General features: G+C 41.4%; 1 long non-coding RNA gene across 2 annotated transcripts; it reads left to right on the plus strand.

Annotated features, from left to right (window-relative positions):
- Positions 1 to 1,981: 1,981 nt before the first annotated feature.
- LOC140849533 (uncharacterized) lies at positions 1,982 to 27,894 on the plus strand. Of its 2 annotated transcripts, XR_012131527.1 has the most exons (3): positions 1,982 to 2,059; positions 26,025 to 26,126; positions 27,671 to 27,894. It is a non-coding gene; the product is annotated as an uncharacterized lncRNA (long non-coding RNA). The 2 variants fall into 2 exon arrangements; XR_012131528.1 differs by lacking the exons at positions 26,025 to 26,126; positions 27,671 to 27,894 and adding an exon at positions 3,421 to 6,001 and having other exon boundaries at positions 1,997 to 2,059.

The following is a 27,894-nucleotide window of genomic DNA, read 5'->3' on the forward strand; positions in this document are numbered from 1 at the left end:
TCTCGTGGGTCTTACATTCTAGTGGAGGAGACAAAAAAATAGCATTCAATAAATATATACCTAATCACATGAACAGAGAAAAGAGTATTAAGGTAGAGTGGAGCCAAGATAGGTGGGCTACCTATTGGCCATGACAGTCAAGAACAGCAAAAGCAAAGGTCCTAGGGCAGAAACGAGCTTGCATGTGTATTTTTTCCTTTTAACGGATTGTTATAGCTCTTAGTATATACCAGGAACTGATCCAAGCACTTCGCAAATAATACACCATTTAATCCTCATAGTAACCCTGTGAGGTAAATACTAGTATCCTTTGTAAAATACTCAGTTTTACAAATGAGAAAATTGAGGCACAGAGAGTTTAAGTAGCTTGCACAAGTTCACACAGCTGGCAAGTCATGGAGCAAAGATTGAAACCCAGGTCTGATCCGAGGGTCCATGTTCATAACCACTTTGCTGATGGTTCTCAACCAGCTGCACATTGGAACACTTTCGGGATCTTTAGAAATTACTGATCTTGGCTCCGTCCCTCGGCCATTTGGATGTAATTGAGGTGGGCTGACAGTTGGACATTGGGGCTCTTGAAAGCACCTGGACAATTGGGGTGCTGGAGGCCAGTGGCCCTGCCATACCAGTTACCATTTAAGTGTTTGAGAGCCTGAAGGAACACCAGCGTGGCTAGGCATGGTGAACAAGGGAAGGGGCTGCATTTCCTTCCCCTGTCGGTTGACTTTCATCCATTTATGTGTTTGCCAAAATCAAAAGCAGCCATACAAGGCAGAAATGGGCTACTCTGAATCAAGAGGACCCTGGTTACATCAGTGATATCATTCACATTACCTGTGTGTGCTGGGCCCATGCTCCATGCCAGGTGCACAGCCACCTTGTTGCCTGACCTTGGGGAGCACCCCACAAAGGCCATAGCAGCCAGTCCTACTGGGACAGAAGCAGGGGCAGGCTGAGCTAGTCCCAGAACCCAGTGACATAAGCCCAGCCTCTCTGAGTGAACCTGTTTTACCTTTTCTGAAGAAGCTGTTGCTCAGAGTAGACCCTGGTTCTTCCTCACCCTACCAATGGACTGGTTAGCTGTCATGTTGCAAATTGCTCTTACACTTAACACAGAGTTGGGTGAAATCAGCTACTTGACTTAAGGCAGTGGGGGAAAGTCTGCACTGTGTTTGCTTTGGACTACAGACAGCATGGAAATTTAGGGAGACATGAGAGAATTTATTTTGTCTATGGGCACTATGGACCTGGGTATGGACAATAATTACGTCATTGGTTCGTGTCTGGCCAAGAAACATCCCTATCATCTCTCATGGTGGCAACTAGGTCTATTTTTCTGGTGCCAAGGTTCTGCTTGGTGGAACTCAGAGCAGGTTAAGTGCATCACTATGGGACTTTGGCTCAAGTTCTGATCGGCGTGTGGGTAAGCTGGTTTGAGCATGTGCAACAGGCCTTTCAGAGTGTCCCAAACCTGAAAGGGGAACATGACTACTCTGGAGACTGAGGAAATGCCAATTAAGTAAGAGCACAGGGAAGCTGAGAGAACTTCCCGATACCACCTTTGGTGAGCTGTTGAACTGGAATTGGAAATGAGGGTGTCTTCGCCAGGCGTGGCTGATTAAACTCCACACCCCTATTCATGTGGAAGGAAGCCTTCCAAGGACTCCTAAATGGTCAGTGAAGCCGTGAAAAGAGCTGATTAAGGGGCAGATGCCAAGTGCAGGCTCCATATTACTTACAATTCTACAGCATAACATTTTATGTGATTCTAATGTTTCATGAGGGTAGCAAAGGCTGTACTGTAAAATGCCCCCATCAAAGTCCCAGCTGGTGAACCAGATTAGGAAACAAAGCTGCAGGTCAGGAAGCCAGTGTCATCCACATTGTCTGTGAAGTTGTGTGCAATTAGCATTCACAAGTAATAGCACAGAGCTGACTCCCACTGTTAAGGATTTATGGGGCTTTCTACAGAGCAAAAGTCAGACATGTGTTAAAGACACTTGAGTAGATTCTGTGCCTCCAAGAGTCCTAAAATTATGACATACTTAGGACCAAGGTAAGTTTTATTTGCTCCAAACTTCAAACACTTTGGGGATTTCATGTAAATAATATGCTAAGGTAAAGTTAAAAACTGTTGACAATATGTGGTAAATATTAACTAACTTAATTAAGTGACACGCATCTTTGGGTTTCAATCTGTGGTGTATGGAAAAGGGATTGTAGTGAAGAGGACCTGGGTGGATTCACATTCTTGGCAGAATTGGATGAGCTACGCATGTATTACGTGGAATCTGAATCTCTGTGTGTGTGTGTGTGTAAAAGGATTTGTAAGGAAACTATATATGTACACATTTTAATTGAATGTCAATGCTGGTCAGAGTAAAAAATTTCCTGATTCACATTAGCTTTTGCTATTTTCTAATTTCTTAATCAGCAAACACTTGAATGTTAACAATAATTGTCCTGGTTCTTTTCCTTGAAATAAAAGGAATCAATTCCTTGGATTAATAGTGTGGCAGTAAGTAACAAAACCAATTACAGACAATGTGGGAGAATGTGCACCTGCCTTGTATTCCTCCTGGCTGGGAGAATTCTCAGTGGAAGATATGGCTCCGGATCCTGGGCCAAATGAGGCCAGTGGGCAGAGCGGAAGGGCTGGGAAGGCCAGGTCCTGCTGGGCCTACTCACACTGGAGGGAGAGGAAAGCTTCTGTCTTTCGGCTTTGGCAGAACAAATCCAGGGAGGGAAAAGGCCGATATGAGGAAGGAAGGCTCTGGATTGTATGGGTCTGGTTAGATGGAGAATTAAAAGAGATTTAAGAGAGAGAGAAGAGAGAAGACACAGGAAGTTGCTTATACATGTGAAATATTGAAAAGGACAAATATCAAGAAACAGGATTTTAAATTGTCCTTAGAGTTAAAATGGACTAATGGAATCCCCTTTCAATAGATTTCAGGAAGGATTCAGCTTGCACTGTAGACAGGGTTCAGCTGCTGGATTATTATTTCCTTGAGAATAACACCATAAAGGAATGAACTTTAGCATGGAAGAGGGGAAGGCTTCATTTTATTTAGGTTACATTTGCTCTGCGATCTCCATCCCTTTTCTCATTTTCTTGCCTAACTGATACCCTGTGAGACTGGGAAGGACAAAGATGGAGAAGCTTTCTGAGCCTAAGAGGCCAGATTCTCTGATCTGGCAACTGGCTTTGGACCTTGTTATTGTTTACGAATGAATATTCCAGACCTTGGTGGTAGTCAATGTAATTTGTTGCCAATATCCAGGCCACAGTTCTAGGTAGTAGATCAGCAAAAGAGGTGATTAGAGGGAAGAAATTAGGGTATTATAGTTGCTATCATTTTTGAGGGAAAGGGAAGCATTGGCTAGAATTTGGGAGGGAACAGCTTGCTTTTACAGATGGCCAGCACCATTATCAAGGGGAGCCATGGGGCAAGAACGACATGAGGTCATCCAGTATTAATCTGGGGTTCTGGAAGCCCAAGGTGTGCCTGCCAACCATGAACTCTGTGCCATGCTCATCTTCCTGCCAAAGGTGAGTGTGGCCATAAAACACCAAACTCACGCTGGGAGTCACAGTCAAGAGGAAGGTGAAGGGCTATGAGAGAAATTTATAATGCTCTGCATCACAAACAGAGAAGGCTGAGTTTATACCAAACCAGAGAAGGTCATACAAAGTGGAAACCCTAGGGGCCCAAGAGAGTTGGTTAGATTTTTCTCTATTTGTTCTCAAAGAATCCTATAATATTTCATTCCTAGCATACCTTATAATTATAGCAAATTACTGAGTAATTATTTGTTAGTGTTGTTCTCTTTAGACTCTAAATTCCAGGTAAGCAGGGATAATCTTATCCCTGGATGTTGCCTTCTGCCCAGCATGTAGTGTCTAAGCTCACAATAGGTTCTCAGTGATGACTGGGTCATTGAATGAGTAAAATCGGTGCAATCAGGGGTGCAACAGGAATGAGCACCCATGAATCAGGGATGGCTGGTGAAGGAGAGAGGCAAGAAGAAACTGCACTAGTAGAGTTGTAGCTCCCACTGGGGGCAACTCCAGGTCTTCCAGGTACAGTGTGGCCCATGGACTAGGAGCCTCAGCATCACTGAAGGCTTGATGGGACTGGAGATCTTGGCCCCACCTGCTGATGAAACAGGGTCTGCATTTGAACAGAGGTCCAGGGGATTTGTATGTACCTTAAAGTCTGAGAAGCACTGCTGTATGACACGAGCAAACACCCTGCTACCTAATGTAATCATAAGACTGCTGAGGGCACGCCAAGCACCAGTGGCCAAGGAGAATGAGGGAAAGGTGGGGAACCTGCCCACTGAAACCATTACACAATGGTGTAGATGTAACATGATGTTCCATCTTCAGACAGGGAAGCCTCTTGCAGTGAGCACAAGGAAGAAGGTAAGCAACTTAACATAGACTTACATAGCCAGTCCTGAAATTGGTCTGTGTGAGGTGACTGAAAGGCAGCAAATCATGGCAAGTTTTAAGGCTATAAACATTATTAATTCACATGGGGAAAAATCACACCCTTCAAACAAGGAAAGCCAAAGGTTGAAATGTAGGGACCATTTGTCCACAAGTGATTTATACCAATTGGCTGAATTTGCAGGAAAGGAAAGAGAAAATGAGCATGAATGAATGAGTCCTGGGAGGTAAATAGTTGGTTAAATCAGTGGCACAGGTCAGTGATATTCAAACTGTGCCTTGTTGAATTTGAGGTTCTTAAGAGATCCCTCTGAGAACGATGTGAGAGGGAGGGAGGTAAATGGGAGCCAGGAGGCCATATTCAGCCAGAAGAGCTGTTTTATATATCTGGGTATCACATTCTACCAGGGAGCTGGAGTGGTACAGCAGAGACATGGGTTGGCTTGCATGCCATGTTGGATGGATGACTAAAAAAGGGTTTGGTCAGTGGGAGTTTTAACCCAAATAATTATAATAGGTCATGGGGGTGTCTTCAGACCCTCCTTACAGGAAAGGATAGAAAATATAGAGACTGAAGACATTTATTTTTGTAGGTACCCATTATTTAGCCCAAACATCCAGCACACATGGCGTCATTAAAAGCTTGCTCCCAAATCTCTGTCCACCTGAGCCCAGCGTTTGTCTTAGCACATAATTCTAGGCAGTTATTAACAACTGATTGGAAATGATAGTGGAGTTGAAATTCGCTTACCAATTTGAGTTCCAGGAAATAGGAAGACATGTCAATAATTTCTCTAATTATTCATATTTTAGTAATGCAGCATTGATTTTACATGGGGACAAGAAATGAGCATTTGTCAAGTTTCCTAGCTGCTCAGCACCATTTGAACACTTCCTATTACTGAAATGTTCCCTATCTTATAACTAACACCTCCCTAAGAATGGAGCCCACAATTCATTTCCCCCCAGCCTCCCTTGCAGATAGACTCCACCAATCATATACACCTGTGCAGGACTTCTAATTGGAAGAGAGCTGCAGGATGCAGATGGCATATCACAGATTTCATTTTTGGGCAAAATGTATTGTGAAGGTCTCCAGCTTTCTAGCACATAATGGTGGAGATTTTGGCACCTGGCTATCATCTCCAGTGGTGCAAGCTGAGGTATCCTGATCCAGCTTCATCAGGAATGGGGTCCTGGCTGGAGCAGAGGTAATCTGTACATTGATCTGGCCAACCTAGAGATTCTCCAATACTCTTTAAAATGTTTGTTTTCTGCTTAAATTATCTAGAGTGGATCCTGTGGTTTGCAACTAAGCTGTTTTATATATCTGGGTATCACATTCTACCAGGGAGCTGGAGTGGTACAGCAGAGACATGGGTTGGCTTGCATGCCATGTTGGATGGATGAACCTGTGGTTAAAGAAAAAAAAAAGCTGTTATCCTTCATCTTTCCTTGTATTGGCTCTCGATTGCTGTCTAATAAATTATACTGTACTTTACTGACTGATGACAACAATAAACCTTACCCCATCTCACAGTTTCTGTGGGTCAGGAATATTCAAAGATAGCTTAGTTTGGGATCTGAGTGCACTTGAGATGTGGGCTGAGCTGACAGTCATCTGAAGACTTGAGGGCATGGTGGTGCTGGCTGTTGCTTGTTGTCCTTAGTCTTTTCCATGTAGACTCCTCTGCAGGTCTGCTTGACTGTCCTCAGGACAAGTGAGTGGCTTCCCCCAGAGCAAGAAATCTGTGTGTGTGTGTGTGTACAAGAGAAAGACAGAGACAGAGAGAGAAAAAGAGAGAGAGGTGCAAGAGAGCACGCCAGACAGAAGCTATCGTTTTTATGACCCTGTGACCTAGCCTGTGCAGTCACACACCACCACTTCCACCACATTCTATTCATTAGAAGTGAGTCACTTGGTCCAGCCCAGATTCAAAGGGAGGGGAAATACGTCCTGCTTTTTGAATGGGGAAATTCAAAGAAGTTATGGACACATTTTAAAACCACAAGCCAGGTTCTTTGCCATTCAGATTTGTAGTGCCTGTCCATAGTAAGTGAGCAACCTGTCCTGCCCACAGTCTGAGCTGACTCATTTGACTTAATATGGCCAAAGGGATCTCAGGAGACACGATGCAAGTGGAGGACTGAAAAGTACTTGCATGTCTTCACTTGCTCTCTTGCCTCTCTGCTATCACCGTGAGAATGGATCCAGGGCAGCCTATTGAATGGTGAGAGCTACATGGCACAGAATATAGTACATTAATTTGCATAAAAAGTTGTTCCAAGACTTAGCAGCCTAGAACAATAAGCATGTATTAGCTTTCAGAGTTTCCTTCAGAATTTCTTAGGCATTCAGAAATGGCTTAGCTTGTTGGTTTTGGCTCAGGGTACTGGCTCAGGCAGTCTGGTTATCTAAAAGTTTGGCTGGGGCTGGAGAGTCCATTTGCAAGACATCTCATGCGTGTATCTGGCAAGTTGGTGCTGAATGCCGAGGTCTTGGTTCCTCACTACGTGAATCTCTCCAGAGGGCTGATGATCTGTCGTCACAACAACATGGTGTCTGGCTTGCCTTTAACTAAGTGATCCAAATGAGCATGGCAGAAGCTACAATGTCTTTTGTGACCAAGCCTTGGAATGACTGTTTTGTCTTTGGATAAATATACTATCAGTTACACAAGTCAGCTCTATTTTGTGTGGAAGGGGATTGCATAAGGGCATGGATACCAAGAGATGAGCACCCCTGGGGACCATCTTGAAGAATAACAGCCACACCAAGCTGCGCCAGTCATTCCAGTCGAGGTCAACTTATATCAGCCCATAGCTAGCCTAACCCGAGGCATGGAAGCAAGTCCTGGAAGATTAGCAGAGCTGTTCAGACACCTCCCAACTGGCTTCAGATGTGTGAGCCATAAATGAAGTTTTGTGGTTGTTTGGGAGCATTATTGTGTACAGCTGTGATAATGTGCTCACACAAGCACATTAGTGATGCTGAGAAAAATTTAGAGGATTAAGAATTACAATTCTGATGAGTATGCATAGCCTCAGTTTACCCATTGGCTAATACCAAGATTCATACATAAATAGGATCTCTGACTTTGAGGACTTATATTCTACTAATTTATACACATTTGAACATTTGAGCCATTGATTTGAATGGGGATATTTCTTTGGCAAAAGAAAGCTCAGGAATAAATGCCTACAGTTGCTTTTGTTCTGAAATGTTCTCAAACTGCTCTGGTGTGTAGAGAGTACACTTATTCTTCTAAAATCTTTAAATTGTTATTTAAATTGGTTTTGCCAGATATAGTTTATGTATAGTAAAATTCGCCAATTTTAAGTGTACAGTTTGGTGAGTTTTAGTGAATATGGATATAGTCATATAATCACCATCACAGTTGAAATATAGCATTTTCATCATCCCCAAAGTTTGCTCAGATCATATACACTTTTAAGCAAACTTTTCATTGAAGTAAAATACCCATGCAGAGAAAAAGCACAAGCCACCCTTGTGCCAGGTTGACGGATTTTCACAAACTGTATCCATAATTCAAATCAAGAACTAGAACATGACAAATACTCCAGGGGTTCCCACATGCCCCTTTTCCCACTGGTAACTGCCAGTGTGGCTTTCATCCCCCAAAATCAGTTGCCTATTTTTGAACACAAATATAAATGGAATCATGTCATAATTATTCCACTGCACCTGGTTTCTTTTGTTAAACATTGTGCTTGTGAAATTTTCTCATATTGTTGCATCTAGTTGTAGTGTGTTTATTCTTGTGGCTAGTATTCCTTTGCGTGAAAATGCCACAATTTATTTATTCATTCTATTCCTGATGAACGCTTGGGTTTTTTCCAGTTTCTGACTATTATGAATAGAGCTTCTCTGAACATTCCACTATGTGTTTGCTTGCATTTTTTGATGACTTTGCTGTTTTTAGGGGATAGTAGGAATTTAAAAAAACTGCCCATTCAGTTTAGATCCAATTAACTATTTGGGGCACTTGCCAAGAAACAACAGACCTCAGAAGAGATTTTATCTGATAGAAGATTGGGCCTCAGGTTTTATTTGCTCCATTTTGTGAGAAAAGAAAATAAAGAGTATGTTTTGAAATTTGAGAGGCAGGTTGCTGAGATGGTCTAAATGTCCTTCACATTCTGGGCTCTGAGAGCCAACCTTTTTTTCCTTCCCCCCTTTTTCCTTTCTTCCCTCCCTCCTTCCCTCCCTTCCTTCTTTCTAGTCATTTTTAAATGGACATGAACTTCAAAGACTGAGCCAAATTGTCCTCAGATGGGGATTATTTTTTTTTTCATGAAAATGAAAATAAAGTTAAGTGATTTCTCAATTTGCTGTAAATGGCTTCTTTTGGGGGGATGTAGTTTTATGCTTTCATAAATATTGAGGCATTTTTGTTGTCTCAGATTTTTTTCTGCTTATTACATCCTGCCAGAATAGGTCTCCATAAGCCAAAACAAAGGCCACGCAGGCCCCTAACCCACATTCTCTCCAGTACCAAGACCCTCCTAGGCCTACCATTAGAGGCAGCCTAACATTTCCTCTGCCACTATTGATGGGCAAATTTCAATTTGGGCTGGCCAGGCTGTGAAATGATCTATAAATGGCAGGTTGTAGGCTGTTATTTTATTCACTACAGGCTAGTTTGAAAGTTCTGTTCCTTCTAAGGAAGCTCATCTGTTCAAAATGGTAATTACTTTTGTACAAGGACTACTGGAGGACAGTCCCCCTATGTCCCACATGCCGCACATATTTTAAGGAAAAAAATGCAAATTCTACTTGTTTCTAGTTCTTTTCTTGGACAAGCCACCAGTTAACACATTTTGAAAGGTCCTTTCTGCCCCTGTAAATGTGTAGTAGACACGTGGGGTCAGCTTCCCAGTGCCTGCTCTCTACTGATCCTTTTTCAAGAATCCTTAGTGATGCAGTCAGGTTGATCCCCACCCACAACTTCACAATGGGACCTGTGGTCTAAGTCAACTGCCCTTTCGCCTCTGATCTGATCATCACTGTTTATAGGTCAGGCCAATCAGGCCATCACCACTCATTCTGGACCTTCCATTTGAAGTGTTGGGACAGCACACCATCTCCATTTTGTAATGTTTGAAACTGGAGATTGGACCCTACGGGTTGCTGGCAGGGATCTTCCCTGAAAGACTATCATCTGTTGTGAATGGAAACACCACCAGGGAAGCCATATTTGCCATATTTAGCCTCTGTCATTTTTCCATTCTTCTGAGATAAGCTGAAAAAAAAATTATTCTTCCTTCTTTCCCTCCAGTTTTGTCCATTTCAGTAAACACAGACCCATTTTCAATGTCACTGAGGCCCTGTGAGCAGCCATAGCTGCTGACTATGCCTCCATTTAGAATAACTTCAAGTCAGTTTGCAAAAGTAGCCTCCCAGTGGATTGGGGTTTGTGTTTATTGCTCTTCAGGCAGTTTGGACTCTGAAGTACACAGGGCTGGGTGCTTCATTTCAGTCTCATTCTCTTTGAGGCAGAAAACTCACTCAGTAGAAGTCGTTCTCATTTCTATTTGAGAAGCCTGGAGACAAACATAGTATAATGAATAGCCTTTTAATTTAATTGGCTTCCCAGTGTGAATCCCAAAATAGAAGGCACAATCCATCTTGGAGTTACTATAGAAATCACTGAAGTCCAGCAACCAGCACAGAACACCTCCCTAGAGTGTGAGCATCTTTGTTACTGATGCCAGAACCCCCATCCAGCCCCTGCCTCTGTTTTGGGGGTGGCTGGAGGGATGTCTAGTCCCAAATGGACAATTATATCTATTTATTGATGCTTAGTTAGGATTGTCTTATCTTTTTAAAATCTAAACTATGCGTGAAAGGAATAAGAAAAAAAAGTGTTGGCCCATATTTGTGCACTTCTCAAAATCAAAATAAAGCCCATGAAAAGAAAAAAATAAATCCAATACACTTTAGCTTTTCAAAATGAAAATGGAAGAGGGACTCACAGCATGACTAGATGTGAAAGCCTTGTTCAAGGCTGCCTGAAAGTTCTTCTGACATCTCAGTCTTCTGCTTTTCACAGCTAAGATCCTGTTGGTAAGACCTGGAGTTCATTTTGCCTTTGGGTTGGAAGTGAAGAAAAGGGGAACAGGTCTACACTGTCTGGGTTACAGGCCAACATTCTAAATTCTTCACACAGCTGAAACACCTCTTAGCAGAATACCGGCATCTCGCGGTCACCCCTAGAGCTGACACACATGAGGTCGGTGCCCAGTGCTGCTGGGGAAGGAAGGGGAAGCTGATGGGGATGAGCACTGTGCACATGGTTTCTCTGAAGGACCTTGCTTTCCTTGTAAGGGAGCTGTTTGTGTCTAGCTTCTCGGGAATCTCTATTTTTTTCCACTCTCCAATGAAAACATATGCCTTAGGTTGAATAATACACTCTTTTCTAGAATGTTTGGTGTAATTTAAATGCTGAGGGGGAAAAATGATGGAAGCACCTCTAAAATAAGTCATTTTGTTTAAACTAAGATAATAAATTGCATGATTTGGCTGAACCAGAGGAACACAAAGAGGGTCCAACTCCTTTGTTTACAGTAGGAAATGTAGCAGAGCTCGGCTTGCACCCACAGACCTTCCTGGACCTGAATTCATGAGAAGCAGGAGGAAGGTCCTCAGTGGGAGCATTGTCTTTTCATCCAGGGTCTATCCATTCCCCCGTGACCATGGAGCCCCCAAAACTGTATAGGAGACTGCTGTGAATTTTGGTTTAGTAACACACCTCCTGCCCTGTCCAAGCTTTTGGGTGTCTCTCTGCTTTCTGAGACTTTCATCTAGTTCCTAGCCACCCTCCACTAACCTGTCCCTGTGTTCAGGTCTTCAGTGAATCATCTCATTTAATTCTCAGAACAATGGATGAAGCAAAATACCATTTGCCCCATTTCACAGATGAAGAAAGCAAGCCTCAGAGAAGTAACTGTCCCCCATGCCCACAACTTTTACATTCTTTTTGGGATTTTATGAAGACAAGGCAACCTCTATGCCCCTAAGGAAAACATCTCCCTGAGAGAAATCCCAGGGGCTCAGAGGACTGAGGCCATTGATGTTCTCTGGGTAAATCACTGTAGAAGGGCCCCACCTGCATGGGCTGGTTCTGCACTTGCTGTTCCTAGTGCTGGAGGGAGTGATACTATTTGCATTAGAGAGGTGGCAATGAACTTTGCAACAATTGAAGTGGAGGCTGCTTTGCAAACAATGAGTCCCTTTATTTTGGAAAACACTTGTCTTCCTCTCTTGAAGTCAAGTGCAACACTGAAAAGATAGTTAGACAACTGGACTGGCAGTAAAAAGAAGCACGTTTTGCTGCTCTATCATAGCTCTCATGCAATACAAGGCAGGTCCTGCTCTGGGCTTGAGGCTTTTCCGCTCTGTGGCATGAGTGTTTTTCATTAGATAGTTGCTAAGGCCCCTAGTTTAGCTAAACTTCTGCTTGTTCCTTGAGAAAAGAAATTAAATTCCCATCGAATATGCGTGGTACAAATTGGAAACCTTTGAGCACAAAGGCTTCCAATCACCTTTTATCCCCCCACCCCACTAGTGCCTTTATCTCTTTCACCTTTGAGATCATTCTTGACTTCCTTTGTGGGCTGTTAATAATTAATAGTACTGGCGTTTATAAGCCAGTGGTAATATGTTTTGATTTGATTGTTTCTTTTCATGAATTATGGATATCATTAAAAAGCACTTTTTTAGAAGTCCAAAAAAGGAAGGGAAGCTGATGGGAGGTCAGAGGCAATGAGAGGGCAGGCAATCTTGCTCTGCCATCATCCATCAGGTTTAATAAATAGCTTTCAACTTGAAGGGATTTGAAGTTGCGGGTAGCTCCTGCTCTTTCTCCATGTCTCCCTTTGTGGGTGGGAAGACACAGCCATAGTTGGAATATAAATCTACACTAGAACCTTGCAATCCTCCATCTGCCAGACAGTACATCACCTCATAAAGCATCTAATTCTCTCTTAGATGCCACTCAAAAGGGTGAACCCTGAATTGCTTGAATTAACACACTCAAATTCTGTACAGATCTAGAGCCAGAACACTGACGGTCTTCTATTCACTTGGTCTCTGACCAGCTATGTGACTTTAAATACAGCAGTGAATCTATTTGACACCTTATCTCTAAAATGTTAAAATAATTTCAGACTCACCTAGGTAACAAGACTCTTCTGAGAGCAAAATGGAACTGTAAATGTTAAAATCAAAACAAAATGAATTATCTGCTCTTTGAAAGACACCATTAAGAGAATGAAAAGGCAAACCACAAACTGAGACAAAATATTTGCTAAACATATCTAGGAAAGGATTTGCATCTAGCATATATAAAGAACTCTTAATGTTTAATAATAAGAAGTGACCTTATGTAATTGAAAATATATTAAAGATTTGAATATACATTTTAAAAAGAATATTATGAATGGCCAATAATCACATGAAAGGGTAATCAACATCATTAATTATCATGAAAATGCAAATTAAATTTGCAAGAGACCTGGGATGGATTAAAGATGGCAGCATGAGAGGAGAGACAGAGGCTTCCTCCTAAAACTGGATACAATTAGAAAATAGAGTTGGCACAACTAATCCAGAGACAGCAACAGGAAAGAGGATGGCATCAGACTGCACACACCTGGAGAAAAGAGCAGACCTCAGCGAATGGGGTAACTACCACAGCTGTGGCTCTGCAGGACCCGAGCCCCTCCCCCACCCCAGCTCACGGGCGGGAGAAAGAGAAACGGAGCAGGGAGGGAGTGGAAGGCTTGGGACTGCTGAATACCTAGCTCTGGAGATCTGCTCTGGGAACAAAAACCTACATTTCATGGTGCTTTCATGAGACTCACATGACTATCGGGTTGGAAAGTTAATACAGGCACAGTTCCTGGGGAGACTGGGATTCTGGCCACTTGTGGAAAGCAGAGATCCATATCCAGCTGCTCTGGGACAAAAACTTATACCTGTGTGACCGGCCCACTGTTTAAGGCAGTGGAGACAGGCATAGCAGTCGGGAAGCGGGGAACTGCTTTTTCCTCCCCCAGGCACCAATACCACTTCCCTGCGACCCCCAACATTGCTTCAGGGGCTGAGCAGCTCCAGAATAGAGCTTCTGGACACTAGAGGGCACCATATACAAACATGAAACCCCAAAGGAACCTTGTCCAGAGTAAAATTATTACTACGACTCCCGAGAAAGATTTAAATGATATGGACCTCGTGACTCTTCCTGAAAGGGAGTTCAAAATAAAAATCATCAATATTCTAATGGAGGTATGGAAAGACATCCAAGAACTCAGGAATGAATTCAGGTCGGAGATCCAATCATTGAAGAGCACAATGGAGGGTATTAAAAGCAGGTTGGATATGGTGGAAGAGACAATAAATGAAATAGAAACTAGAGAAGAGGAATACAAAGAAGCTGAGGCACAGAGAGAAAAAAGGATCTCTAAGAATGAAAGAATAATGAGAGAATCGTGTGACCAATCCAAGTGGAACAATATTCACATTCTAGGGATACCAGAATAAGAAGAGAGAGAGAGAGAAAGGCATAGAAAGTGTTTTTGAGGAGGTAGTTGCTAAAAACTTCCCCAGTCTAGGGAAGGACATAGTCTCTCAGGCCATGGAGATCCACAGATCTCCCAACACAAGGGACCCAAGGAACACAACACCAAGACACATAGTAATTAAAATGGGAAAGATCAAGGATAAGGACAGAATGTTAAAAGTGCCCAGAGGCAGAAATAAGATCACATACAAAAGAAAGACCATCAGGCTAACATCAGACTTCTGAGCAGAAACCTTACAAGCCAGAAGGGAGTGGCATGATGTACTTAATGCCATGAAGCAGAAGGGCCTGGAACCAAGATTATTTTATCCAGCAAGATTATCATTTAAATTTGAAGGGGGGATTAAACAATTTCCAGATAAGCAAAAGCTGAGAGAATTTACCACCCACCAACCATCTCTACAGTCTATTTTGGAGGGACTGCTATAAATGGAAGTGGTCCTAAGGTTGAATAGCTGTCACCAGAGGTAATAAAACCACAGTAAAGAAACTAGAACAGCTAATTACGAAGCAAATGCAAAATTAAATTACCTATCCCCAAAGCCAATCAAGGACAAAAAGTACAGAATTTGATAACTAATATATAAAGACTGAAGGAGGAAGAAAAAGGAGAAGAAATAGAAAAGAACCTTTAGATTGTGTTTGTAACAGCATATGAAGTGAGTTAAGTTAGACTCTTAGATAGTAAGGAAAGTAACCTGAAACCTTTGGTAACCACGAATCTAAGGCCTACAATGGCAATAAGTACATACCTATTGATAATCACCCTAAATGTAAATGGACTGAATGCACCAATCTAAAGGCACAGAGTCACTGAATGGATAAGAAAACAAGACCCATCTATATGCTGCTTACAAGACACTCACCTCAAACCCAAAGACATCCACAGACTAAAAGTCAAAGGATGGAAAATGATATTTCATGCAAACAATAGCGAGAAAAAAGCAGGCATTGCAGTACTAGTATCAGACAAAATAGACTTCAAAACAAAGAAAGCAACAAGAGATCAAGAAGGACACTACATAATGATAAAGGGCTCAGTCCAACAAGAGGATATAACCATTCTAAATATATATGCACCCAACACAGGAGCACCAGCATATGTGAAACAAATACTAACAGAACTAAAGGAGGAAATAGAATGCAATGCATTCATTTTAGGAGACTTCAACACACCACTCACTCCAAAGGACAGATCAACCAGACAGAAAAGAAGTAAGGACACAGAGACACTGAACAACACACTAGAACAGATGGACCTAATAGACATCTACAGAACTCTACATCCAAAAGCAACAGGATACACATTCTTCTCAAGTGCACATGGAACATTCTCTAGAATAGACCACATGCTAGGCCACAAAAAGAGCCTCAGTAAATTCAAAACCATTGAAATTCTACCAACCAACTTTTCAGACCACAAAGGTATAAAACTAGAAATAAATTGTACAAAAAAAGCAAAAAGGCTCACAAACACATGGAGGCTTAACAACACACTCCTAAATAGTCAATGGAGCAACGACCAAATTAAAATGGAGATCCAGCAATATATGGAAATAAATGACAACAACAACACAAAGCCCCAACTTCTGTGGGATGTAGCGAAAGCAGTCTTAAGAGGAAAGTATATAGCAATCCAGGCATATTTAAGGAAGGAAGAACAAACCCAAATGAATAGTCTAATGTCACAATTATCAAAATTGGAAAAAGAAGAACAAATGAGGCCTAAAGTCAGCAGAAGGAGGGACATAATGAAGATCAGAGAAGAAATAAATAAAATTGAGAAGAATAAAACAACAGAAATAATCAATGAAACCAAGAACTGGTTCTTTGAGAAAATAAGCAAAACAGATAAGCCTCTAGCCAGACTTATTAAAAGAAAAAGAGAATCAACACATATCAACAAAATCAGAAACAAGAAAGGAAACATCACGATGGACCCAACAGAAATAAAAGAATTATTAGAGACTACTATGAAAACCTATATGCTAAGAAGCTAGAAAACCTAGAAGAAATGGACAACTTCCTAGAAAAATACAAACCTTCCAAGACTGACCAAGGAAGAAATACAAAATCTAAACAAACCAATTACCAGCAAAGAAATTGAAGAGGTAATCAAAAAACTACCCAAGAAAAAAACCCCTGGTCCAGATGGATTTACCTCAGAATTCTTTCAGACATACAGAGAAGATATAATTCCCATTCTCCTTAAAGTTTTCCAAAATATAGAAGAGGAGGGAATACCCCCAAACTCATTCTATGAAGCCAACATCACCCTAATGCCAAAACCAGGCAAAGACCCCACCAAAAAATAAAATTACAGACCAATATCCCTGATGAACACAGATGCAAAAATACTCAACAAAATATTAGCAAACCGAATTCAAAAATACATCAAAAGGATCATACACCATGACCAAGTGGGATTCATCCCAGAGATGCAAGGATGGTACAACATTCGAAAATCCATCAACATCATCTACCACATAAACAAAAAGAAGGACAAAAACTACATGATCATCTCCATAGAGGCTGAAAAAGCATTTGACAAAATGCAACATCCATTCATGATAAAAACTCTCAAAAAATGGGTATAGAGGGCAGGTACCTCAACATAATAAAGGCCATATATGATAAACTCACAGCCAACATCATACTGAACAGCGAAAAGCTGAAAGCCTTTCCTCTGCGATCGGGAACAAGACAGGGATGCCCACTCTACCCACTGTTATTCAACATAGTACTGGAGGTTCTAGCCATGGCAATTAGACAAAACAAAGAAATACAAGGATTCCAGATTGGTAAAGAAGAAGTTAAACTGTTACTATTTGCAGATGACATGATACTGTACATAAAAAACCCTAAAGACTCCACTCCGAAACTGCTAGAGCTAATATCGGAATACAGCAAATTTGCAGGACACAAAATTAACACACAGAAATCTGTGGCTTTCCTATACACTAACAATGAACTGATAAAAAGAGAAATCAGGAAAACAATTCCATTCACAATTACATCAAAAAGAATAAAATACTTAGGAATAAACCTTACCAAGGAAGTGAAAGACTTATACCCTGAAAACTATAAGACACTCTTAAGAGAAATTAAAGAGGACACTAACAAATGGAAACTCATCCCATGCTCCTGGCTAGGAAGAATTAATATCGTCAAAATTGTCATCTTGCCCAAAGCAATATACAGATTTGATGCAATCCCTATTAAATTACCGACAACATTCTTCAACAAACTAGAACAAATAGTTCAAAAATTCATATGGAAACACCAAAGACCCCAAATAGCCAAACCAATCCTGAGAAGGAAGAATAAAGTTGGGGGTATCTCGCTCCGCAACTTCAAGCTCTACTACAAAGCCACAGTAATCAAGACAGTTTGGTACTGGCACAAGAACAGAGCCACAGAGCAGTGGAACAGAATAGAGACCCCAGATATTAACCCAAACATTTAGGATCAATTAATATGTGATAAAGAAGCCATGGACATACAATGGGGAAATGACAATCTCTTCAACAGACGGTGCTGGCAAAACTGGACAGCTACATGTAAGAGAATGAAACTGGATCATTGTCTAACCCCATACACAAAAGTAAATTTGAAATGGATCAAAGACCTGAATGTAAGTCATGAAACCGTAAAACTCTTAGAAAAAAACATAGGCAAAAATCTCCTGGACATAAACATGAGCGACTTCTTCATGAACATATCTCCCTTGACAAGGGAAACCAAAACAAAAATGAACAAGTGGGACTATATCAAGCTGAAAAGCTTCTGTACAGCAAAATACACCATCAATAGAACAAAAAGTTACCCTACAGTATGGGAGGATATATTCATAAATGACAGATCCGATAAAGGTTTGACATCCAAAATATATAAAGAGCTCACGCACCTTATCAAACAAAAAGCAAATAATCCAATTAAAAATTGGGCAGAGGAGCTGAACAAACAGTTCTCCAAAGAAATTCAGATGGCCAACAGACACATGAAAAGATGCTCCACATTGTTAGTCATCAGTGAAATGCAAATTAAAACCACAATGAGATATCACCTCACACCAGTAAGGATTGCCACCATCTAAAAGTCAAACAACAACAAATGTTGGCAAGGTTGCAGAGAAAGGGGAACCCTCCTTCACTGCTGGTGGGAATGCAAATTAGTTCAACCATTGTGGAAAGCAGTATGGAGGTTCCTCGAAAAGCTCAAAATAGAAATACCATTTGACCCGGGAATTCTACTTCTAGGAATATACCCTAAGAATGCAGCACTCCAGTTTGGAAAAGACAGGTGCACCCCTATGTTTATCGCAGCACTATTTACAATAGCCAAGAAATGGAAGCAACCTAAATGTACATCAGTAGATGAATAGATAAAGAAGATGTGGTACATATACAAAATGGAATATTACTCAGCCATAAGAAAAAAACAGATCCTACCATTTGCAACAACATGGATGGAGCTAGAGGGTATTATGCTCAGTGAAATAAGCCAGGCAGAGAAAGACAAGTACCAAATGATTTCACTCATATGTGGAGTATAAGAAAGAAAAACTAAAGGAACAAAACAGCAGCAGAATCAGAGAACCCAAGAATGGACTAACAGTTATCAAAGGGAAAGGGATTGGGCAGGAGAGGTGGTAAGGTGGGATAAGGGAAGGGAAAGAGAAAGGGGGCCTTAAGATTAGCATGTATAATGTGGGGGGCGCATAGGGATGGATGTGCAACACAGAGAAGACAAGTAGTGAGTCTACAGCATCTTACAATGCTGATGGACAGTGACTGTAATGGGGCTTGTGGAGGGGGACTTGGTGAAGAGGGGAGTCTAGTAACCATAATGTTCTTCATGTAATTGTAGATTAATGATAATAAAATGAATAAAAAATTCACAAGATACTACTATTGAATTACTGGAATGTGTAAAATTTAAACATATAAAAGAAAGAATGACAAAACCAAGTGTTGGTAATGTTCTGTAATGATGTGGAAGAACTGTAGCTCTTATACCTTCTGGTGGGAGTACAAAATAGAATAGCCACTTTGAAAAGCAGTTTAACAGTTCCTTATAATGTTATATATATGCTTACCATATGACCCAACCATTCAATTACTAGGCATTTACCCAAGAAAATTGAAACTTGTTGACACAAAGACCTGTGTGTGATTGTTCAGAGTAGCTTTAGTCACAACTCTCAAAACTGGAGACAGCTCAAATGTTCATCAGCTGGAGAATGGACAAACTAATAACGGCATATCCATACAATGAAATGCTACTCAACAACAATGAAACAGGTACATGCAGAGAAAAGGAGCCAAACTCAGAGTGCTTACTGTATGATTCAATGTATATAAAATACAAGAAAAGACAGATCTAATATATACTGGCAGAAAGCAGGTCAGGAGTTGCCTAGAACCTGAGGTGGTACATAGTGATTGCGAACGGATGAAAGGGAACTTTTGGAGGAGATGGAAATGTTCTATATCTTGACTGTAGTAGTGATTACATATTTGTTACAACATATTAAAATATACACATAAAATGGGCACATTTTCTCTCTGGGTTTTATCCTGAATAGTTTATATTGCTATGTCTTCAAGTTTACTTATCTTTTCTTCTACAGTATGTTTGTTCGCAGACATTGTGTTTTTCATCTCTAGAAGTTAGAGTTGGATCTTCTATGTTTCTCCTTAATAATCATGATTTCCTCAGCTTTCTTAGGTCTTATATTTAATTCTATCATCTTTATCATTTCTCTGTTTCTATGGGTTGATTTTTCTTTTTATTATGGGATCTATTTCCCTACTCTTTTGCATGCCTGGTACTTTTTGATTGGATGTCAGACGTTGTAATTTTTACATTGTCGGGTGGTGGATTTGGGGGTATTCCTTTAAATATACTTGAGTTTTGTACTTAGAAATAATTTGCTTCATCTGAGACTTGCTTTAAAATTTCTTTAGGCAGGACCAGAGCCTTTATTACAGGAATATTTTGTTACACTGCAGAGGCAATATTCTTCTGAGTACTCAACCAGATCTCAACTAACAATGTACAAACGAATGAGTATTCAGTACTCAATCAAATGTATGTCATAAGATTTCCCCATTCTGTTGTTGGAAATGGTAATGATTTCCAGTTCTGAATGAGCTCTGATTGATCTCCACCTGCTCCTTTTGAGTGGTTCCTTTTCTGTTCTTGGGTATTTACTCACTTGATAGGCTGTCAGTTCTCAGCTAATGACTCAGTGGGAACCCCTTAAGGAATTCTGGGGCTCTCTCTCTCTCTCTCTTTGTGCTTCTTTCTCTTCCCTGGTGTTCTGCCCTGCATACTCTAGCTCAGTTGCTTCTCTTCTCTATTGTCCTTATATGGGTTTCCTCTCCCTGTGCTAAAGCCTGAAAACTCTTTTCAGGTTGTAAGCTGGGGCAATCATAGGTTCACCTTGTCTGTTTTTCGTTACCCACTTGGCCCTATTCTGCATGCATCATCTAATATTACTGTTGGTTGTAAGACTCTTACCATTGCAGTTTGCTGGCTCTGAACCACTTTGCCTGGCTATACTCAACAGCAGGCTGGAAATGCTGGAGAATCAACTCCTTCCAGAGCAGCCTTCAACCAATAACTGATAGGAGTTGGTGTACAGACCTTGCAGCTACCTTGCCCTTCAGGAAGCTAACTCTGAGGAATGTCTTCTACACTGTTTCCAGATGTTCCCAGCAAGATCAATCTTCAGCTGCTTCCCCAGTAACTATCAAGTACACCTTTTATTCACTACCTTTCATACTCTGTCTCACATCTTCCCTTCTCTCCCCTGACACCGTACAATTAGTATTCATGGGATCACCTCCCAAATAAGCCACTTGTAATTGAATCCTTGTCTTAGGGTTTGCTTCTGGGGGAGCCCTAACTATGTTAGTAACCAATGTACCTAAAACAGAATCAGGCTGCACAGGGGTCAGTCATTCCCCATTGGAGAAGAACCAGGGACCCATACACCTAATGAGCCCTCAATTTTCTCCTTATCTTGCCCATCATCTCACATGAGTGATGTAGCACACAGCTTGGTGCTGGAAGTATCATATGATAATCCATTTCTAGAGGACAATTTGGACAGAAAAGATCATTTTAAAGATGCCTATCATTTATGGTTTAGCTGTTGCATTTCTAGAAATGTATTTAAAGGAAATAGATGAGCATCTGGGCAGTATTTGCTTCTGAGACTTTCTACTGGCTCTGTCTATAATGTCAGAGCAATGGAAGCAGCCTGGTTATCAACAAGAGGTTATGTGAAACAGATAACATACTCCAATAATGCAACAATTTGTAGTCATTAAAAATGTTAAAGGTTAATATATTTTGATAGAAGATATTTATAGTCTGTTGTGAGGTGCAAAAGACAGGTTATAAAACAATAAATACAGTGTGGGCTTATTCATTTCAGTTTTGCAGTAGGTAAAGGAAATTTCTGCTTGAACCTTGACCATACACAGAAAGCCTTGACTCCTGCATAACCCTAATCCTGCTTGAGTCTTCAGTAACTCATTACTGAACCCAGTTGAGAACTATACTCCAATATGAAACTGAAGATACAATGATGTCATATAGTGATAATAATCAAGCTCAAAAGCAACTTTTCAATCCCCTTCTGTAACCAGTTGCAAATTATGTTTCGATCTTCCCTGATTTGGAAAGGACTTCCTCCTTGTTGTCTTCTCTCTGGCTGTATACTTCCCCACTAAGGGAGGCCTGCTCGGCTCCCTCCTAGTGTACTTTTCTTGTTTAGTGCACCATTTTTGGCTTTGGCTATTGTTTGACATATTTGAATGTAGCTGTTCACCAGTTGTAGTCAAACAAATATTATCTAATCTCCTCTGAATATCTTTTGTGTGACTTACACCCATAGAATACATAGTAACTTTACTGAGCCCTGGGTACAGAGGACCTTGAAGAAATGATTTGAATCAGAAGTGAAAATCCCTCTGCCTCCTACGGCTCTTCTCTCTTTTCCCTCTGTTACTTTTTTTCTGCCTGCATTAGGTACAAGTTGAGCCACAGGGATGAAAGTCAAAGAGAGGACTCATCCATCTTCAAGAAGAGTATCTTAAAAGTGGCAGGATGTTTGTTGAGAGCTGGGTTATAAATGAAAATAAATGGTCCAGAGTTTATTTCATAGGTGGGTGTAAGAGAGAAATACAGTCAGAGACTTTTCTAGCCTCCTAAGTTACACTTGCCAGTGAACAGTTGAGAGACAAAGCCAAGAGAGATTAAATGATTTACTGAAGTCTAACTGCTAACAAGTCATGAATAAGAACAACTGAGCGCTTGTATTAAGTAGAACCTCAGATCCTTTCTACTTATTCAGGGAAAACTTTCCTCTCCTTGCATCCTGTTTTTTTATTTAGAGGAGGCAAGAGTAGGTGGGTTATCATGAAAGCCATTCATGAGCTTGGGGGAATCATTTCAAAAGGGATGATTCCAAAACCGGCTATGGACTAGGATTAGCTGAAGGATGTTTGAAAAATATCAACCCTACATTTCACCCTTTGCAGGTTCTGATTTAGCAAGTTTGGGGTGGGGCCCAGGAAAATGTATTTTTTAAGTTGCTACCCAGGTAATTCTCAAGGCAGCCAAATGTTAGACTCCGGGTTTGACAAAGCCTGGGGCTACCTGGGACCAGGAAGGAAAGGAAGGTGGGAAAGAAAATAGGAAATACACTCACAGGCTTCAGACCACTCCTTCCAGGGCAAATCCCATTTCTACTCTGGTTGAACATGCTCGCAGATGGAATCCACACCTCCCCAGAAATTTGCCAGCTTGCGTGGAGATAGATTTGGGGCCTGGAAGCAGCCTTCCAGCTCCTATAATACAGCAATGAAAACAGGACTGTAGGCTGGAGCATGTTCCTGTCAGGATGAGCAGCGCATGAGACTCCCTGCGGAACAGGGCTTTCACGCTTCACCATTTTATTTAAAAGCCGTTTCCCTCTTCTCCTCTCCAATATAAGCTCAGATCACAATATTTTGTCTTCTCTCCTAATAAAAAAAAACAAAAAATGGTCTTCACTATTTGGTAAGATTGACAGAATTTCCTCATCATTTGTTTGATAAAAGGCTTCAGAAAGTTTTAGGAATCCTTGCATAGTTTCTTCCCACATTTGAATGAAATGCAAAACAAAAGGTTTACAGTGTCAAGGGGCACATAGGTGTGCATCCAGTAATGCCATCTCAGCTGCTGTTTATCTGTCTGTTAGTGACTAGGTTTCTTCATGCTGCGAACTTTAAGATTACAGAATTTCAGGCTAATGCTAGGTCAAAATGCTCTTTCACTGTTTTCTCACCTCTCCAGCTCTGCCGACTCTGGACCTTGAGTTAGTCACATTCCTGGAGCTAGAATTAGAGGTCCCGGCAATGGGCAAGCTGGAGACCCCATCTGTCCAGAGACTTGGTGGTTATTAGAACAAGGAAGATATAATAACATCTTATAATAACATTATAAGTGGTTATAATAACATTGTCGTATTATAGGAGCTGGAAGGCTGCTTACAGGCACCGTTCTCAGAATGTGTTACCATTGTTTGTTTTCAGAAAGTTCCCACATCTTTCAGCAGTGACGCAGAGAATGATGGCACCTGCATTCTCCTAATACAATTCACTGCTTTAATGTTGGTGATAGATTTATTGCATTAAAAGCCTCAATTTTCTCCTCATCCCTCTGCCTTTGGTGCTGACCTCCCATACTAACCCTGGGCTGGCCTTCTGACTGGTCTTGGCCAATAGGACAAAAGTTAACTTGAAGCAAATAGAAGCTTGTAAAGCACGGGATCTGCTTCCTCTCTTGTTTCTGCCTTAGCTGTCCTGTTGGAGGCTTGTAAGAGACAAGTAGAGCAGAGCAGAGTTATCTCAGCTGAGACAGACCTGCAGCAGCCATTCCCCAGCTGAGCCACCAGCTAACAAGCGTGAGCGAGCCCAGTGGGATCCGCTGGCCCCAGCCTCCATCAGCAGGAGAGCTCAGCCAACACCTAGACTAGGGAAAGCTAATGCATGGTTGTTTTTTTAAGCTGCCAAATTTTAGGTGGTTTGTTCCTCAGAAATATGTACTGAACCCACACTTGGCATCATCTTTTGAGACTAGCAGACTGAGTGAAAAGAGTCTTTAGACTCCCTCCAATCAAGGGGTCACAAACTTAAATGCCTATAGACACCAAGCAGGAAATTTTAAAAAGTGAAGCGATCTAGCCACAGGGAAAGAGTGATAGTGACTGATGAATCAAAAGCATGCAATGCATCTAAAAGCATTCATACTCAGGGCTGAAAAATCTTAAAAACACTGTGTGAGCCAAACAAAATCCACCCATGAGCAAAATACAGCCCTTGGGGCCCCAGAACCTGAAGTTTGATTTCTATTTTAGTCTCTAAACTGATTCAGTGATTCCTACAAGTGGCTGAAGATCAAGCCAGAACTTGAGCCAGTCCTTCTTCCAGTGCACCTGCCAGGGGGCGTATAATACTATTACCATTTTATGCTGAAGTCAATAAAGCTCACAGTGTAAGTAACTACTCCAAAGTCCACTGCGAGTTAGTGGACAATCTAGAATTCAAGCTCAAAACTATCTGGTGAGCAGACTTACTATGCCGCCCTCTGTAGGTTAACTGTGAACATTCCAGATGTCCTAAACCAAAGGTCAGAAAACTACGCCCAGAAGGCCAAATCCAGCCCAGCTACCTGTTTTTGTAAATAAAGTGTTATTGGTACACAGCCATACTTGTTTATCTATGGCTGCTCTCACACTACAGTGGTAGAGTTAAGTAATTGTAACAGAGTCCAACAGAACTGAAAATATTTGCTATCTGGCCTATTACAGGAAAAAAAGTTGCCAATCCCTGGCCTAGAGGTGTTCCTTGTTCTAATAACCACCAAGTCTCTGGACAGATGGGGTCTCCAGCTTGCCCATTGCCGGGACCTCTAATTCTAGCTCCAGGAATGTGACTGACTCAAGGTCCAGAGTCGGCAGAGCTGGAGAGGTGAGAAGACAGTGAAAGAGCATTTTGACCTAGCATTAGCCTGAAATTCTGTAATCTTAAAGTTCACAGCATGAAGAAACCTAGTCGCTAATAGACAGATAAACAGCAGCTGAGATGGCATTACTGAATGCACACCTATGTGCCCCTTGGCACTGTAAACCTTTTGTTTTGCATTTCATTCAAATGTGGGAAGAAACCATGCAAGGACTCCTAAAAACTTTCTGAAGCCTTCTGTCAAACAAATGATGAGGAAATTCTGTCAATCTTACCAAATAGTGAGTGTAGGTGTGTGTGTGTGTGTGTGTGTGTGTGTGTGCGTGTGTTTTGGAGACCTTTGAAAGTACTCCTATTAGTCCTCTTGGGAACTGTAAAAGGATGATTTTAATGACACTGTTAACTAGGAGCTCTGTTTTCAAAAAACACTGCCTTGTTTTTGACATCTCAATTTTGACATCAAGCACTGCCTGCATTCTTAACTTGGAATTCATTTTTAGAACATTGGTGTGTTTTTTTTTTGGCACCAGCCAAGGAAAAGTATCCATTTTAAAGGTGAGAGTAAATAAAACAAAAATGAAAACAAACAAAAAACCCACTGCCACAACCACCACCACTACCACCACATGGATTGGTTATTTTTGCAAAGTAAAACCTGTGTGTTTCCACAGACCTGTGCTCAAGGGGAGATGCTAAGACACATGCCAATACTGCTTCTGTAAGCCTCTCCCTTTGCATACAGGTGTAGTGGAGTAGAGTCCCATCCATGAGCATCTGAGAAAAACTACAAAGCCTGAAATGTTCAGACTATGTATCACTTACATTCAGTTTTTAGAAGATAACTTGAAGCACAAGGAGGAAAAAAACACATTTTCCCCAAGGCATTGTTTCTAAATTTTCAATGGTGACACAGTCCCAAACCACAGTCTGCTCTTACAGCTACTGCGTTTGCTAAGGGCTCAGGCACACAAGAGAAGAACGCCCCCGCTGAGAAAGCTGAGTCTGCTAAGTGACAGCGTTGAGGCTGTGGAGTCCACTGAGGTGAGCTTGAGTTCTCTGATGCTGAAAGTGTGGCCCAGGCAGCGTCCCCCAGGGGCTTGGCTCTGCCCAACCTTGGCTCCATCGGGCCCTGCTGAATCAGTCTGCATTTTATCAAGACCCCAGGGACTTCTTTGCACGTTAGCATTTGGGAAGCACCAGTTTAGAATTAATTATGGCATATTGAAGCCTACATTTAAAGGATGTACTAATAACAGTGATACTACAAAACATTTATTTGTCGACCACCTTCCTAATGGCCCTGCATCCTTTATCCTCAGGCCTCAGTGTTTACATCTGCTTAGTGGGGACTCATAAGTCTCCTGCATGACTTTCAAAGGAGTTGAGGCCATCAAGCTATAGCTATTGTAAAGTGCTTTGAAACAAATCAAGAGATATATAAAACATATAAATATTGGGTCTTGCTGTTTTATTAAAGAAGTGCTTGGATCTAAATATCTTGGCTAAGCACAAATCCTAAACTCTGAGGAAGCTAAAGAGGTCAGGAAAGCCTGTTCTACCTTCATGCTGTTTGGAGTGTCCAACGGTCCACCCCGGGGCTGGCATTCTAGCACACTGTGGCATCTGTGAATCACTCTATTCTGTCAATGCTGGCCACTTCAAAAGAGGGTCTTAACACCTGGTTTTGATTCCCTCTACAATGTTATTGCTAAAAAGGCCCTGTGACCAGTAGTATTAGTATTGCCTGGGGGCTTGATGGAAATGCAAAACCCCAGACTGAAGGCCAACCTCCTAAACCAGAACCCACATTTTGAGAAGTTCCTCCCCTATTCTTGTGAAAATTAATGTTGGAGAAGCACTTAACCTAAACCAGTACTTCTCAGTTGTGGCTGCTCATTTGAATTCCTTGGGGTCCTTTAAAATTACTACTGTCTAGGCCCCACTCTAAGTCAATTAAATCAGAATCTTCTGGTGTGACCCCAGGCTCCTGTTTATTTTTAAAGCTCCTACTGGACACTTTGATATGCTATTTGGGGGTGCTAAGTGAGACCTGAGAAAGGCCAGGAAGAATCAAATAACAAAAAGCCTTAGAAATATTTGGCATTTCAAATGAATTGGAGTTCGGGTGTGAGAGGCGTTAAGGAAAAAGAGTGACGGCAGAGAAAGTTGAGCCAAGTGGAATCTCAGTCGTGGAAATGGCTGGAGAGCTTTTGGGAAAGTTGGACTCTACACTGAATAGTAAATTGTACCTGCTTCTATGATACAAAAACTCTTATCTTCCCAGAACTGTAGTAAAGATAACAGGTGGTTAGCTTTCTTTATGGAAAATAAGGGAATAAGGGATAAGGAACTGAGCCCAATGCCTGAGTTTATAAAAAAATGTACATTAAGAGTTGGGTGATGACATAGATTGCTGGATAAAATACAGGTCACCTATAACTCCAGGGGGGAAAATATTTTCCCAGTGCAGGGCAAAATACCTTTGAAACCAAAATCAGTCAAATGGAGAAATAAAGTGGGAAAAACCCATTTATTGCATGAAAGCACTTGTCCACTTCTGCTTGCTTGTGTCTCTCACCACCCAGCTGCAAAAAGGGACCCTGAAGGGCCCCCACCAGTAAGATGGCAAGCTTCCGGCTTCTCTTCGGGGTCCTCAGTTCCCGCTGGCGCCACCTGAAGCCCAATCACCTCTCACCCCCCTCCCAATCCCAGCACCTAGCCAACAGCCACCAGCCCCGTAGAAGTGACACCTCAATCAATTCATGCCCGTTCCTATATAACCCAGCACCTTTCCCTAATAAAGCGGAAT

This window comes from Manis javanica, chromosome 5 (assembly GCF_040802235.1).
Source record: "Manis javanica isolate MJ-LG chromosome 5, MJ_LKY, whole genome shotgun sequence".
In the NCBI taxonomy this organism is placed as follows: Eukaryota; Metazoa; Chordata; class Mammalia; order Pholidota; family Manidae; genus Manis; species Manis javanica.